Source organism: Lutzomyia longipalpis, chromosome 1, assembly GCF_024334085.1.
Source record: "Lutzomyia longipalpis isolate SR_M1_2022 chromosome 1, ASM2433408v1".
In the NCBI taxonomy this organism is placed as follows: domain Eukaryota; kingdom Metazoa; phylum Arthropoda; class Insecta; order Diptera; family Psychodidae; genus Lutzomyia; species Lutzomyia longipalpis.
The window spans coordinates 24,375,620-24,390,848 of NC_074707.1; the positions used below are offsets into that span (position 1 = coordinate 24,375,620).

Consider the following 15,229-nt stretch of genomic DNA (forward strand, 5'->3'; position numbering starts at 1 on the left):
GAAAAAGCTATCACAGAAAGTATCACAGAAAGTTGAGTGAGAAATTGTATCACAGATCAAGGTGCTTTTCAAGCTTATCACAAATTTGGCGCGAAGTGCAATTGCGGGACACATCACCGAGGGGTCAACTACTCCAGCCGTACCTGTCGAAATTTTTTGCTCCTTAGCAAGCCGGAAGGCTCTAGGACAATTAATTGATAACAAATATAATTCACAGGTACGCACATTCAAACCACATTCACACCACATTCACCCCACGCATGCATCACAGCCACAATTAACACAACTTTATCACAATACAATTCACAGGTACGAAGAACAATCAAAGACGTACACAAGGACAACACAGAATATTAAATAATTAACATTTGGCGCGCGCTAAGCTCTTGACTTTGCATTTTACCTAAAAGTTTGCGCTGAGGCAAGCACAACGCGATATAGAAGGAAAGTTCATTGGTTGCTTCAGCCACAGAGCGCACGCTCTGAACTTTTTACTCTCGCGGAATTCGATGTTTCTCTGACTTCGGAGGGGAAGTGTAGTGAGTGAGCGTGTGATATTTTCTATCATTTCCCCATGTGAATGCGATCAAACTGTGTGAATGACTTCAATCGCCAAAAGCACCCACACCTGCTCACTTGCAGAACGAACACTACTATGGGATGCGCATGTGTGTTCCATGTTGAATTCACATCCAATGCATGTGTGCGTTGGGCAACACACGCGGACTCTCGGTCATTCACCTCATCACAATATTGTGATTCATGCTATCCCGTTCGCGCGAACGGTACGGAATCATACGCGGTTAGCTGCACTCTTCGCCCAAGTCGCACAGCAAACACAACAAGCGGCTCCTTCAATGCCCAGAAGAGAATCTCACTAGTTTGCCTCAAACGCTGCTTCAAATGATTTCGCCGGGTTTGCTGCGCGATTCAACATCACGGGAAATGCCATTTTCCTGCCAAAAAAACAAACTTTTCACCCCTAAAAATTTTATGGACCCCCCAAAAATCGGGCAATGCAACACTACTGACACTTCCTGAGGAATTACACGGCTGAACTCGAAAGATATTAGTGACGTGTGTGCTTGCAAGTGCAAAAGTGAATGAGACAAGAGTGCAAAGAGACGCGCAAAAATTTTTTACCCTGAAGGATTTACCCAGGAATTCCGTATTTCACCTTTGGGGGTTTAAAAAACCCCAAAGAAGTGGGTGCATCACACAAAATCCTCTCACTGCCTGCAGTGGATGATGTGTAAGATTTTGTGATGAGAAAAGTGCTCAAAGATTTTATTTGCTGAAGCATTTTGGGAGAGATTTTGAGAATGAAAAATATGGATAAAAAAATGGTCAAAAATCTCTGAAAGTGTTGAGAGAAAAAAGTGAATGATCTTTTACTAATGAAAATATTAGTTTCTATTAGTGATACAAAAAAAAAGACAAACCCTAATCTTTTGGAGACTTTTTCGAGTAGTGTTAGAAGTCTCCAAAGTGGATTACTGTCCCACCCACCTCTAAATATCCCCAAATCGCTCTTTTATGTGATAAAGAAAAAAAATTGAGGAATTGCACATTTTGTCATCATTAGAAAAATTATTTTCTTGGAAAAATTTCTTAGAGATTTCCTTGAACTTTTACATGGTGGTATAGTAATGAGAATTCCCTCAGCGCAATGATGCGACCAGGCAAACGTCCCATCGCGAACCTGGAATGGGTGTGAGAGAGAAGTCATCTTTCAGTCCATTGGAGCTCAATTTAAATTGATACATATACATTCAACATATAGCATATACATGGAGCAATCGTAGAAAAAAAAAGAGATGTGAATAAAAATTCGAAAAAACGCGTTGCCACTTCAATTCGTTCACTTCTCGCACGTCTTTTTTGTCTTCTTCTTCTTTCATCCACATCAGACACCAATTTACACACCACACAGAAAATCATCTTTTACAAATGGTCCCGTTAGAAGAAGTTGACTCGAAGAAGTGTCGATGGAGAGAGTAAGAGAGACGGATGAAAAGCAGTGGGAGGCGGTGGGAAGAAATCACACGCACTTCATAGACAACACACTGTATCTCCCTCTCTTTCACTCGCTCTCTCTCTCTCTCCTCACTCTACCTCCCATTGATATCCCCAAAATGAGTCAATATACAAATCAAGAAGAGTGAGATGATCCCCGAGGAACGGGTTCTTTAAATACCCAAAAATATTTTTGGCAAAGAGAAAATCCACCCAGAACTGTTCTGTTGAGAACTCTTGCGGAGACAATATCCTTGCAAGGATGGGTGCAAGAAGTCTCCACAGCACAGTCGCTGTGTGTTGTGAAAAAGGGGAAATTCATTGGAGAGTAACACCCTCAGAGGGGAATTTATTTTGATTTGCATCGACCGGGGTCAAAGACCGACCTTTCATGTTTCGTTCTTTCATTTCATTGAAGAACATGGAAAGAATTTTTCAAAGCGGTTTTTCCACAAATTCAACATTTCATGAAACAAAAAAAAAACTATGTGCTTCCTCAATTGTTTTCTCTATACCTTCTATCCTTCCTTATTAGATAATTCCTTTCCCTCATATAATAATCCCTTTAATTTTAACTAAATTAATTTAAAGTTTCCAGAAAATGGACTGCTTACAATTTTGCAAATTGAAAAAATTAACATAACAGACAAAAAGTGAAAAATTGACAGAAATAAAAAATAAACTAAAAAAAAATTGACCAATAATATTGTGGCAAGTGTGGAAGAATTTACAAGATAAGCAATTTATTGAAGTGATACTATCAGAATTCTAAAAAAAAACACAAGGCCTGAAAAGCAAGTGTGAAATATTGTTTAAAAACAAACACTAAAATGGCCGACGACAATGGTTAGACAAGAAGAATTTTCGTAAGTGAAATATTTCTTATATGATATAACATTTTGCATTGCATTTTCTCACATATGTATTGTATATACCCTTGAATATGTTTTTTACCATATATACCTACATAATATGAGCAAGACATCAGCCAAGAATGCGAAGAAGAAAACGGCAAGTCTGCTGAAACGGAAAAGTCTAAGAAACTTTCATTTCTAACTGTTCCATTTGTAGAGTCAAGTGAAAGAAATTATGATGAAAGAGAAAATTATGAATTTAAAAGTATCCAATCAATGAAATATGCTCTGAAACCAATACATAGCATAAAAGAGCTAATATTCTTTGAATTGGGATTATCATTGGCGTGTTTTGATGAATTAATTATTTAGGATTCTTTGTTTAAAATATTTTTGGGATTAATTGGTTAATTCTTCCGATGAATTTTTTTAAGTTATACGCTATTGGTAAACTATTCCCAATGCATTACAACTAAAGGGCCGGCCAGATAGCTAGCTAGATAAGAGTTCATTAGTTCAGCACGCAATATTCTCCTTTAAAAATAAGAATCGTTGATATTTAAATTCACATCAGAATACTCCCTTCGTAAGAAAAGAAAAAACAAAAAAGATTAGCTATTCTAGAATTTTCCAGAAATGTCTTTAAAGATTTATATATAGTATTTTTCTTTTATAATATGATTAAAAAATGAAACAAGCTGACAAGATTTTTCAAAATATCAAAAATCTCGCAACTCTCAAATTGTAAGAGAAGAAAAGAAATGAAATTTTTTTTAACAGAATTGACCTCAAAGTCGTGAAAGAAATATATTTAACTTCCCTTTGTTCTAAGATCATTATACCTGTTTACTAAAAAAATACAAATAATTGTAAATTATTTTGCAAAAAGAGATATAAATTGCACGGTGTACACATTTAGTAACTTGCGAAAATTTTGTCACACCTACGAAATATAGATAATTTTCCAGCAAATCGACGGCCAGTACTGATTTTTATGTCACTTCCGTAGATGACGTCGCTTTTTTCTCATTCTTTTTTTCTGTACTTTTTGATCATCAGAGCATTGGCCTCATATGACCCCTGCGAGAGAGCGCCTTTTGCGTTCTTGCTGTGACTCCTCTTTTTTCGAACAAGACCAAGCAACAAGACAATAAAGTAGTAAAGACAAAAAAGTATCAAGAGTCTGTATGATCATATTTACCATGTTTAGTTTTCTCCCTCGCAAGTGTCATCAATTGACCTCGTAGCACATCTCGAGGTCATCTCAGGTAATTTATATGGAATCCCGTTTAATTTTACTACAAATTGCCTAACATAGTAAATTCACATGGAAATTGTTCTAATTGAAAAAAAAAAATTCTTTTGTCTAGAACGACTGTAAAATGTATATAATCATAATTTCCAAATGTTGCTTTTGAAAAATTTCCAATCTTCAAATCATTATGAGTTCCATCATAAAGCAAATTGGCATTGTCACATGGGTGTAGCAAATCATTCTTTTTTTTTAATTTATCAAATCAGATGATTTTTGCGTTTAACGCACGTATGAGGGGTGAAAGAACTCGTTGTTAAAAATGACAACACATTGTGAAATGTATGTATATTATTCACGATAAGAGAATTGAGGATGAATGTCTTGATATTTAATCAATCTGTTGAGGGTTAAGGTGGCCGCTGAAAGGCTTGCTTTTTCAATATTATTTTAAGAGAATATCGTGATATGGTAAGTGCAATAGCCCTTCAGAAAAAAAAACAACAAAGAGAACAAAGAAAGATTGGGAAGAAAGTACAAAGGGAATTTCTGGAGAATGCATAGAGAGTACCCCCTCTTATGTGATCTAAAACATGTTTTATGATCACACAAGCATTCCTTCACCCCTATCCCAAAGGGGTTTTGAGATTCCACATAACATAACATAACCTATAGTTAATGTAAATTAAACCCTTTAGCTGTATTTGATTTTGTGACAGCTGCGAAACGCACTGCGACAAATTTAGACTGATATCACCCAAAATATTTCTTAGGACATTCCCCTTTTTCGATAAGATTTTTATATCTCACTTTTTTTTTCATACAACCCAAAGTGCTTTCTGATACGCTTTGCAGGGTGAGGAGAATTTGGCGCGTTTTCTTTTAGCTTCTTTTCAAATGCCTAATGGAGGGTTTATACGCGTTCTTTCTGAAGGGGCTCCTTTCATCCCGTCTTAAACCGAAAACCACTTCCCCCATGGTGAGTGAGTCTGCCTTATAGAGAGTTGAATCATAATAATAATGTCGCAATTTTTTGGGCAGAATCTTTTATTTGGGAAAAATGCGGTGTTTTGTGTATTCTACCACTATCATTCGGCATTTTTTTTCTTCATCGTCTTCAGCCACATGTGCGTGTATATTATATATATGTATATATGAGAGCATAATGCTCCCGCACGCATGTGTGTTCGATGGCACACCGCTTACACGCACTTTTGCCCGAAAAAATTTCGGCATACACCAAAAAGCCTCCATGGTGTGTGTGCTTCGGAGCAATGACCTCAAACAGGCAGCCTGGCCGTGGCTTTTAAATATCTTCCAACGCCCTTGTCCTCTGTGCGCGCGTATTTCGCTTCATCTCCCTCACCCATATCCCATCATCTGTTTATCTATCTCCCTTGCCCCAGGGGGCGAGTGCAGAGGGCGCGAGGATTGCACATGGGTGCGACATTGAAATTCGACGGCATTGAACCCGCCACCCGCCGGAATCTCGAGCACATCGGTCCGGGGGTTGGTGGGACACACACCCCAAAAAGATTCTTTCATATGTTTACTCTTTATTTCACACAACCCTCAACACTACTTATTCAACCACGTCAAGCTCAAAGTGCTCTTTCTCTGCTCTTCTCAAACTTTAACCAAAATGGAAACTATTTATTCAAAAAACAAAAAAAAAAGTTAAAATGAAAAGAATAATTTTCACGCTGATTGCGTGAATGTTTTGTGCTTCACCTTGTGCGTTTTAATCACCTCTCCACTTGGAGACAATTTTAATCTTATCAACTTTAAAAATAAATTACAAGAGAAAGAGAAACACTGGAGAAAAGACAATATCAACAGAAAATATTTCTCTTGGGAGATTACGCACTCCCTTCTTTCGTTTTTTTCTTCACTTTAGTAGGAGATCTTTTGTTCAATTTACATTGAAACACTCATTTATTTTTAGAGCCATAGAGAGAAAATAATTTTTCCATCTAGCATCTTTATGAGGAAAATCACGCAAAAATTGAACCCACTCGAGGGGAATATCAATTACGGACTTCCTTATGCTTTTCCCATTATTGATTTTTAGCACTTTATACTGACGAATCTCTTCGAGTATACACACAGAGTATAACAACCTTTCGATAGAAACTTCTATCAATCAAAATGAAATCGAGAAGCACAACGAGGAAAATCTTGAAATTGAGTTTATTCTTCCCCAACCGTTTATTTGGGGTTTAGTCGACCATTGCACTTTATTACATTCCCTGGGGTGAATAAGATTAATATGGATGGATGATTCCCTTAAAAAGGCAACTTCAAACTTTTATGGATTTAGAATAACGTTAAAACTTTTCTTTTACATTTTTTTTTAATACGTTTTTTTTTTGCATTAGAAAAAGATATTTTAATATTTTTCATTCTTTTATTCTTAAAATTAATGGAGTGTCATTAGCCTCAGTTTTGGATAATTTTTTCTATATGTTATGTTATGATACTTCCTGAACATTTTACGACATCAAAAGGATATTGTCAAGGACTCACACGGTTAGTAAATACGAAAAATGAAAAATTCAAAGTCGAGATTTTTTTTCAAAAATGACTTATACTCAAAGAAACTCAGCCCATTGGATTCCTTACCATCCTTAAAGAGTAAAAACTTTATAAACTCGAAACAGCTTAAACAAAACACGTATTAGAATTCTCTGAAAGTACATAACGCGCTAAGACTAGCTAGCTTCGCATATTTTCTCTCCATATATAATCATTTCCTTCTTTGTTTAACACTTTGTTAACGCATGAAGTAAAGAAAAACATTAAAAAATTCGTTCCCTTTAGCATCGTGTAAGTTAATTTAATTTAATTTTAAACATTTTGCGTAATCGAATAACCAATGGACGCGAAAGGGTTAAGTAGGAGAGCTAGACCTTAAAAGCCAGTGTCAAAAAAAAGTCAAGGGGAGCTTTTTATTCCCATTTCATAGTACACCACGACTAAAATAACTTCATTCATTGTTTTAACTTAATACAACGCTTTTTATCAATTTTTTTCTTTTCTTCAATTATTAAGTTTTTTTTTCGAAATAAGCTTCAAAATTTATTTCTTTCCTTATACGTCTCTCAATAATTTTTTTCATATGAATGACGAATATTCGGGAAATGGCATAGAAAAAAAAGTTTCTGATTTATCGTCCATACATATTCAAGAGGAATGTCCATTTTAGCTCCATTGCGGGAATATTTTAAGAGTCTTTGACACACATTTCATGCAAAAGAATCCCCGTGGTCCACGTCAAAATCATTATGCAAGTGACAAATCGTGATTTTTTTGTTATCTCCTTTCCTTTCGAGGAGAAAAGATGGAGTTTTTTTTGTCTTCTCTTTTGGTGAAGAAATCCATCCATTTCAATTGCAAATACCCGAATTGGTTGTCTTTTTTCCATGTCTCACACTTTGGCGCTTCATTTGCAAAAAAAAACTCCACTAAATACATATTATTTTGCTGTGTGGAAAATTGCGCAACTCCTCGGAGAGGTGAATTTTATTATTTCACGCCTCTTGCAGCTCTTTGAGTCAACTTTTCTTTTTCGTGGTATCTCTCGCGGTGCATTTGAGTGAGAAAGTGGCATTTCAACTTTTCTTCCTCCTTCTCATTTCTTTTTGCAATTTGCCAATTGACTTCCTCCCCCCTTTGCTGGGAGTGAAGAAATACCACAACGAGAGAAATGCTCCACTGATTTTGAGTGAGAAAGACTAGAAGATCATGGAGGAAGTTTTTTTTTTCTTCAATTTGTAAGACTTCTCTACTTTCTCTTCAATCAATTTCCTCACGATTGTTGGCAATTTCACTCTGTCTCAGCAACACGACTAATGGTACCCACAGTGTGAGTCACAGATGGGAAGAATATACATTGAAGCAGGGGTACGAATAAAAAATGAAGAAAATAATTAAGAAATACATTTGAAATTTGCGATTATTTCATCGCTTGCTTCACCTCTCTTCAAATCGCCTTGCTGTCGCCCCCATCCCATGACTTTTCGAGTGTATCCGAAAAAAAGGTTGGAGAAAGAACGATGAGAGCACAAACACGGTCACAAGACACTTTTGTGGTGGTGTGTGCGATTTTTACAGTCAAATTTGTGAGAGAGCGCGCGCTTATGTTTTTCAGGGTGAACGGCCGACCTACACGCATCGGGCCTCAGAGACAAAATGAAAAAGACCCACCGCATTAATGCCTAAAAGTTGCGCCACTCACCAAAAGCCAAAAATTCAATGCCCGATAAAACCGAGATGGTGTGTGCACAACTCTTATCGGGCATTTTCGCCAAAAGTCCACCCACCCTCCTTCCCACCCACGCACCCAGTCGACGATTCTTGTATTTTGTCTCACTCGCAAAGTCAAGGTTTTGCCAAAAATACACGCAAAAAGAGAAAGAACAATTGCGTGACGCGCCATGGAGAGACGCGATAGCAATAAAACGCGTTTTTCTCGAGTCAGTTAATTTAAGTGCGAGGAAAAGGCAAATCAAAAAAAAATTGCCAAATTCTTCGAGAGCAAAAGTCTCGCAAAATCATGAAAATTTTACCACAAACACCGCACTTGTCCCCAATTGGATGACCAACCAATACGATAAGATTAGATAATTCAGAATTATATTGAATTTCTCTTTTTTTATCGCCTGATTACAGTGACAGAATGAATTTATGTAATTTTCCTCGATTTGTGCGTCAGGTAATATTCATGCGACTCGTGCAATTACATGAAGTACTATACGTCTTCTTGTGTAATTTAATGATCAGGAAGAATTTATAAGAGTTTTATGACTTCTTTTTATAAAATGCCATGGAAAGTGCTTTATTATGAACATGTAATATTTTACTTAAACATCTGTTAAAACTTCCCCATCTCCATGTTTATTATGATTTCAGCTAAATGAATTTCATAAAAAAAACTAATTCTTTCTAAATTCCATTGAGTAAAAATGGAAAACTTTTGTCCTTAAAACTTTTTTTTATTAATTTTAATAATTTGAAGAGAACGATTTTTTTCATATTATTCATTGTAATATTTCAGGTATTAAATTTGGTTTCTTTCTACTAAGTTTTAAAACTTTTCTAAAGTCGTATATATTCGGTTATTCCTTTAATGACTGAAAAGATTCAAGCGGTCGGAATCGAGTAAGAATAATTTTTGAGAGTTGCTCTAATATCAAAATGCGATTTTGATTTTTTTTTTACATTTACGTCCTTCTTATTCTTGTGAGTCCCTAAAGATGTCCGATTGTTACCGTAAAAAGTTGAAGAACGCTTAAGGCAAAGACTTGAATGGTTTTAATAAAGAAATAAAAGAAACAAATTTTGCAAAATTAGGCATTTTCAAAATCATGCTTAGACATAAAAGTCCTATCTATCCTTAGAGGAGTAAATGCAAAAGCTGGCAATGATTCTCCTAAAAATGCAACTAATATCCTTAAAGGGTTAAAGGTTTTTTATAGAAAACAATTTTTGTTTAGGATTGATTTAAACAATAGATTTTACTATTAGGCTAGTAATTCATGTTAACTAAAATATCGTTAAATTTTCTAACTTTTAAATGAAACAATGAATTTACGGTCAAAAATTTCAGGTGACATTTCGGTTTACATAACGTTATCTTCACTAGTTATTAATTTTTCAAAAGAAAAGAAAATCTAAAAATTTATGTACCTACATAAAGACGTAAGTTATGTACATATAGATAGATTAAGTTCAGTTAAGTTTCCAGAAAAATATTTCTACAATCTTTCGATAGGTATTTCCCCGTTTCTTAGACTAAATGGAAAATCGAAGAGAAACAATTTCCTTGACTCGTGTGTCTCCACACTTGTGCTGAATTATTGAAATATTTGCTTTTTTATTCATGCTTTGACGTTAATCTCTGTTTGTTTGCTTGTTCGCGGAGACTTGGAATTGCAGTGTTAAAAAAAAAAAAGAAGAAGTTGAAATTGTATGTAGTTTTCTTTTCCTCACCCCCCTGGTATTTGAGAGCTATAAAATGGGAGAAATTGTCCACTTTTTCCTCTGTATGTTGCCACTGTCGTTGCAAATACTGCAGCGCGACGGTGGAAAATAAATAGATGTTGGCTTTGTAGGAAAAAAGTGCATAAAATGCAAAAGTGTGCAGAATTAGCAGTGAGGCAGGTCGGTGTTTCAACATCAAAATTCTCTATGTGAACTCTCTCTGGGCGCCCTCTTCCGCTTTTCATCTCACTTTCGCACAAATAAAATGCACAAGAGTGAGCGAATGGGCGAATGAGCATGCTTTATGAGATAAAAGAGAGGACAAAATACTTCCCTATTGAAATTTTACCACCCATTTTTGCGTCACAGCCATTTGGTGGTGGTTGGTTTTCTCTCACGATTTTGCTCATTCTTGCCAACTCGTCCTCTCTATTGATCCAAAAATATACTATGTATGGTGCAGTGGATGAACGAGGGGTAAATCAGCTGCAATTCTCCCATTTGGGTACTTGCAATCCCTCTCGCTTGCACACTTTTGCGAATTTTCCCAAAATTTCCACCAAAATACCACGAAAATTGTGGAGCAAATGACAAATGCGTGGTTTTGGGTGATTCCAGGATGGTTCACACGCTCTAAACATTGATTAATTGTCAATGAGACTTGAATGGAAGGTGTGGGTGAGTGAGAAAGAGATATATGTACACAATAGTACTCCACATTCAACCCCCAAATAGCAAATCATATGCGAGCTATATTGAGAGGATCGATATTAAATATGTGTGTGGGGTTGGTGACCTCACCTCAGGGTCGCCACAGGTCGTTTACCCCTTTTTTATTCATCCCAATACAAATAGCACAAATTATATATATCAACAAAATTTTCTCTCCCTCTCCCATTGCAAGGGCTAGTGATTTTCAACTTTATCCCTCTTTATGCGGAAGAATGACGAAAAACATCCATCAAATTCGCTTGACGTCTTTGCGCGAATAGAAAATATCATTCATAGTCGTAAAATGGATAGAAAATGTGATTTTTTTTTTAGACAATGGTTTGACAAGAGAGTCCACGAAATAAAATTTGGGCAAAAAAAAAACGTCCGAAACAATGGTAGCTGTAAAAAGCGCTAAAAAGATAGGCAAAGCAGTGAAATTATTTCCTCAATTAGTGCAACATTGTTGGGTGAAAAGAAGACAGAGAGAAAAGGGAGTGAAAAATGCAAGGAAACTCCATTTTGCCACCAAACAGAAAAGGCTACATATCGACATTTCTTCTTTCACTTTCTCTTCCCGGAAGACATTTTCTTTTCATACAGAGAGAACCACAGCATAATATATAAAATATCGCAAAACACACACACACAGTAGTGCACCAATTTAACTAATACCAATGCACCAAGCTATGCACGCACACAATCACACATTTTCGATGTTTCTCCCACCATTTTCGATGTTTTCTATCTTTTCATACCTCCCGCCAAAGCTCCATTTCTCCCTCTCCGCCGACAAAAAACACACAGTTGAGAGAATGAGAGCAAGGAGAGGATTGCTATATGCAAAGCATCAGAAAGGAGCTTTTTAGAGCATGAAAGTTTGTATAAATGAGAATTATAGGTATACAAATATTAGTCTTTTTTTTCTCAGAATAATATTTTAAAGCTTTCTTTTCCTTGAATATTTTTCCATTCAGAATTATTCAAAACATTCACAATTCTTGTTAAAACATTATAAAGTATTTATCTCTGACTACAAATTTTATGGAGAAATATTATACGAAATCTCTCACCTTCTGTGGATTGTAGTCACGAAATTTTTTGTTGCATTTCAAATTTGCTACCGAAGCATTGCTGATTTCAGCAATATTTGGGCGAAATTGAGACGTGCTTCCAAGTTCGTCACTGAAGAAAGTCCATTTTAATGCTAATGCAAAAACAAAAGAAGTGTGGGCGAAAAAGTGCAGAAAAACCGTATGGAAACATGAAGCAAATTTTCTCGCCATGACCCGGAAAAAGCCTGAGTGCATTCACCTCATAACAATGGCGTCACGAGGAGCTTCAATGACGCGCGCGGAAAAACGAAAAAGGATATCGGATGTATCGCGATTTTCTTCTAACTTGCACTATGAAAATGATTTTTAGTTTTTTTTCTCTTCAGCATCAATCGATATTTTTTAATGGAACAATATAAAAAAAGACGAGCAGCTGAAAATACCTTCAAATGAAAATGGCGGAACTCCGAAACGTGCGGCGTATTGACGAGAAAAAAATGTCCAGCTTGAATTTTTCTAAATATATAATTCAGGGCAGTCTTCCACAGACGAAATGATTTGAAATGGAAAAGGAAGATTAGAGTGTTATATTATGTACTGAAATGGGAAGGGAAGTATTTGGACATGGGGGAGAGAGAAGAAGGGAAAACTGTGTTGAATTTGTGTCAATCTATTGAATTATCGGATTTTTGCATTTCCCTTGGGTGTTGTGTGTGCGCGCAAATGCTCCAATTCGCGGTCATTGCTACTTTGTGCACACAGAACTTCTCGAGCGCCACCGAATGAGGCGTGTGTGGGCCGAGGGGGTGGTAGTACTGTATAGTAGGTAATGAAAAAGGTTTTCTCATTCTCTCCTACAATTTTTCTGTGTACATGCTCATTTTTATGTGCACCGCTTTTCTCTGTGCCACAGATGGCAGATGCATCGATGCAACGTGTCACGAGGGAACTTTTTCATTTCAGGGGCATTCGTCCACCCAAAAAAAAAACCTTAACAGATGCTACTGCACACTGACTGGAAAAACTTCAGGTGCGCACACTGAATGATTTGCCAATTAAGATTTTTGTGAATGATTTTTGCTTGTTGGTTGTAATAATAATTATATTACATAAAGGCAATGTGGAATATCGCGAATGTCGCTGATTCTGCCCCAATTCTCTTAACAATTTCTCGAGAAACTAAATCTAATTTTCCTATTTTTGCTTATTTTTTCTTCAACTTTCTTTTCTTTGATCCTGTCTGTGTTATGTGGATGTTCTCTATTTTGATGAATGTGACATAGAGAACAGAAGACACTCAATCAAATTCGCAAAAAGCCACCTATTTGCGGTCACGTTGGCGGAAAACACATGCTTCCAAAATAAATTTCTCATCGGGAAATGGGTTAGATGACTTTTCCTCGAAACACCCGTCCGCCATAGTTTGCACATAACATAGAAAATTTCAGTTTTTTTGTACAGAGTGTGAGTTTTTTTTTTCACAGTGCACGCGATGAAATTAGATGATGAGGAAAGAAGTATATTTCCTTTTCACACGAATGAGAGAGAATTGGGATTGCGTAAAAAGTGACAGCGAAAGAGTGAAAATAATGGTTTTTCTCGTGTGTAGTTGGACATTTTATATAATTCATACAAGTTGGAGAAGGAGAAAAAAAGGCAGCGAAAATGAATGCTTGTGATGCAATTTTAACCGCTTGAGACGTTTTCTTCACCGAGAACTTCAAAAAACTCCTTTCACTTGTGTTACATAAAATCTCAATCGAAACACATTGGAATTATATAAAAAGCTCTCCGGTAGAGTCTTTTTGCACCACACTCTCTCCAATTTAATTTCATCGCTGCCGCATTCAAGAAATTGATGAGGCACGTTTTTCATGCACTTTGGAAAAACGAATGGCAAAATACATAATCAAATACACGAGCATTTTTCTATGATATATTAGCATCTACGATGTGATGAAGGGTTGGAATGAAATTTTATTCAATAAAAACAAACTTTATTACTTTTTTTTATTAGTGTTAATTTCCTCAACATAAATTTTAATTTTATTCAATTAAATATCATTAAGAAAAACTCTAAAAAAATGTCACTGTAGACACGTGAAGTATCAAAAGCTCTAGAAAAATGCATGTTTGGCTGCTGAGCTATATTCGAAGCTCACATAATAAAATCCTTCATTTAATAATGTTGAGAAATTTTAATAAGGAATGAAAAGATTGATTGAAAGATATCAAAATAAAATGATTTCCCATACTTTCATACCTGATGAAAGAGTTACATATCTTCGGTTAAACATAAAAAGTAATATAAAGCCAAATTCAAAAAGTCAAACATGTCCCTCATTAGCACATCTTATGATCAAATCTATAGCCTCATCCTCTAAAAAAAAATATGTATTACGAAATTCCAGCTGAAACTACAAAATAATGAGCTGTATTAATTTGCGAATTTTCCAAGAGGAAGGAAGTGACCATAAAATTGATGTTTGTGTCTCCTCTGTCAATTCCTCCACTTTCACTTCACAGCGGTTTCGGATCGTGAATGTGCGCTCTATGGAAAGAAGTCAAAGAAGTGGTAGAGTGAGGTGGGAAGTATGCGGAAAAAACCATTTCTAACATGTAACGTAATAACTTTCGCTATTGTTTCCTCCTGGTTTTTCTCACTCTCACTCCATTTCATATTACATATACATTATACATACATACATATACATATATAGATAAAATATCTAATAGAGTACAACTTAAACCGGTTGGGTGTTATGTAAAATTTGTACCGAGAGCTCACCAGGCAGAGGTGAGTTAGAAGAGAATATATTAGAGGGAAATAAAATGCTAAAATTGCAAAAATTGTCTCACTTGATGCATTTTCTGAGAAAACATCGAAAAAGCTGTGCAGTTGGGAAAATCATCGAGAAAATGTGCGTATGGATGAGAAGGCAAATCGGGTAGTTTGGATCATGTGTGAAACACTCATTCGCTTGCCAATAAATGTGTGTTCAGCAGCAAATAAAAAGCCCAAACGGCAATGACAGTGTATGTGAGTGCGCTAAGTAGGTCAAATCATTCCGGACAATGGCCTTTTGCGTGATCGCGCGCCGCGCCGCCAATCCATAAATACAACTTCTCCTAGCTTTATTTTGCGCTCGTATTCACTTCGGTGTGTTGCATTAAATAATGTTAAATGCAACATACATGACCATTTTGTCTCGCATTCGAAGGCAAACGCATACAGTCACGTGAAGAAGCACTAAATGTGGAATAAAATGCTACCAGTAAAATGCATTATAACATTCATTTTAAAAATAGGTTAACCCTTTTCTAGAACAAGCGTGTGTTTCTTCCTGTCAAGATGGCGT

General features: G+C 36.0%; 1 protein-coding gene across 1 annotated transcript in view; it reads left to right on the forward strand.

Annotated features, from left to right (window-relative positions):
- Window positions 1-826: 826 nt before the first annotated feature.
- LOC129797375 (hormone receptor 4) overlaps window positions 827-15,229 on the forward strand; it is a 49,707-nt gene continuing 35,304 nt past the window's right edge. Inside the window, exons 1-2 of the mRNA XM_055839859.1 lie at window positions 827-1,252; window positions 2,608-2,882. The gene's annotated coding sequence lies outside the window, so the exon portion shown is untranslated. The remainder of the gene's footprint in view (window positions 1,253-2,607; window positions 2,883-15,229) is intronic.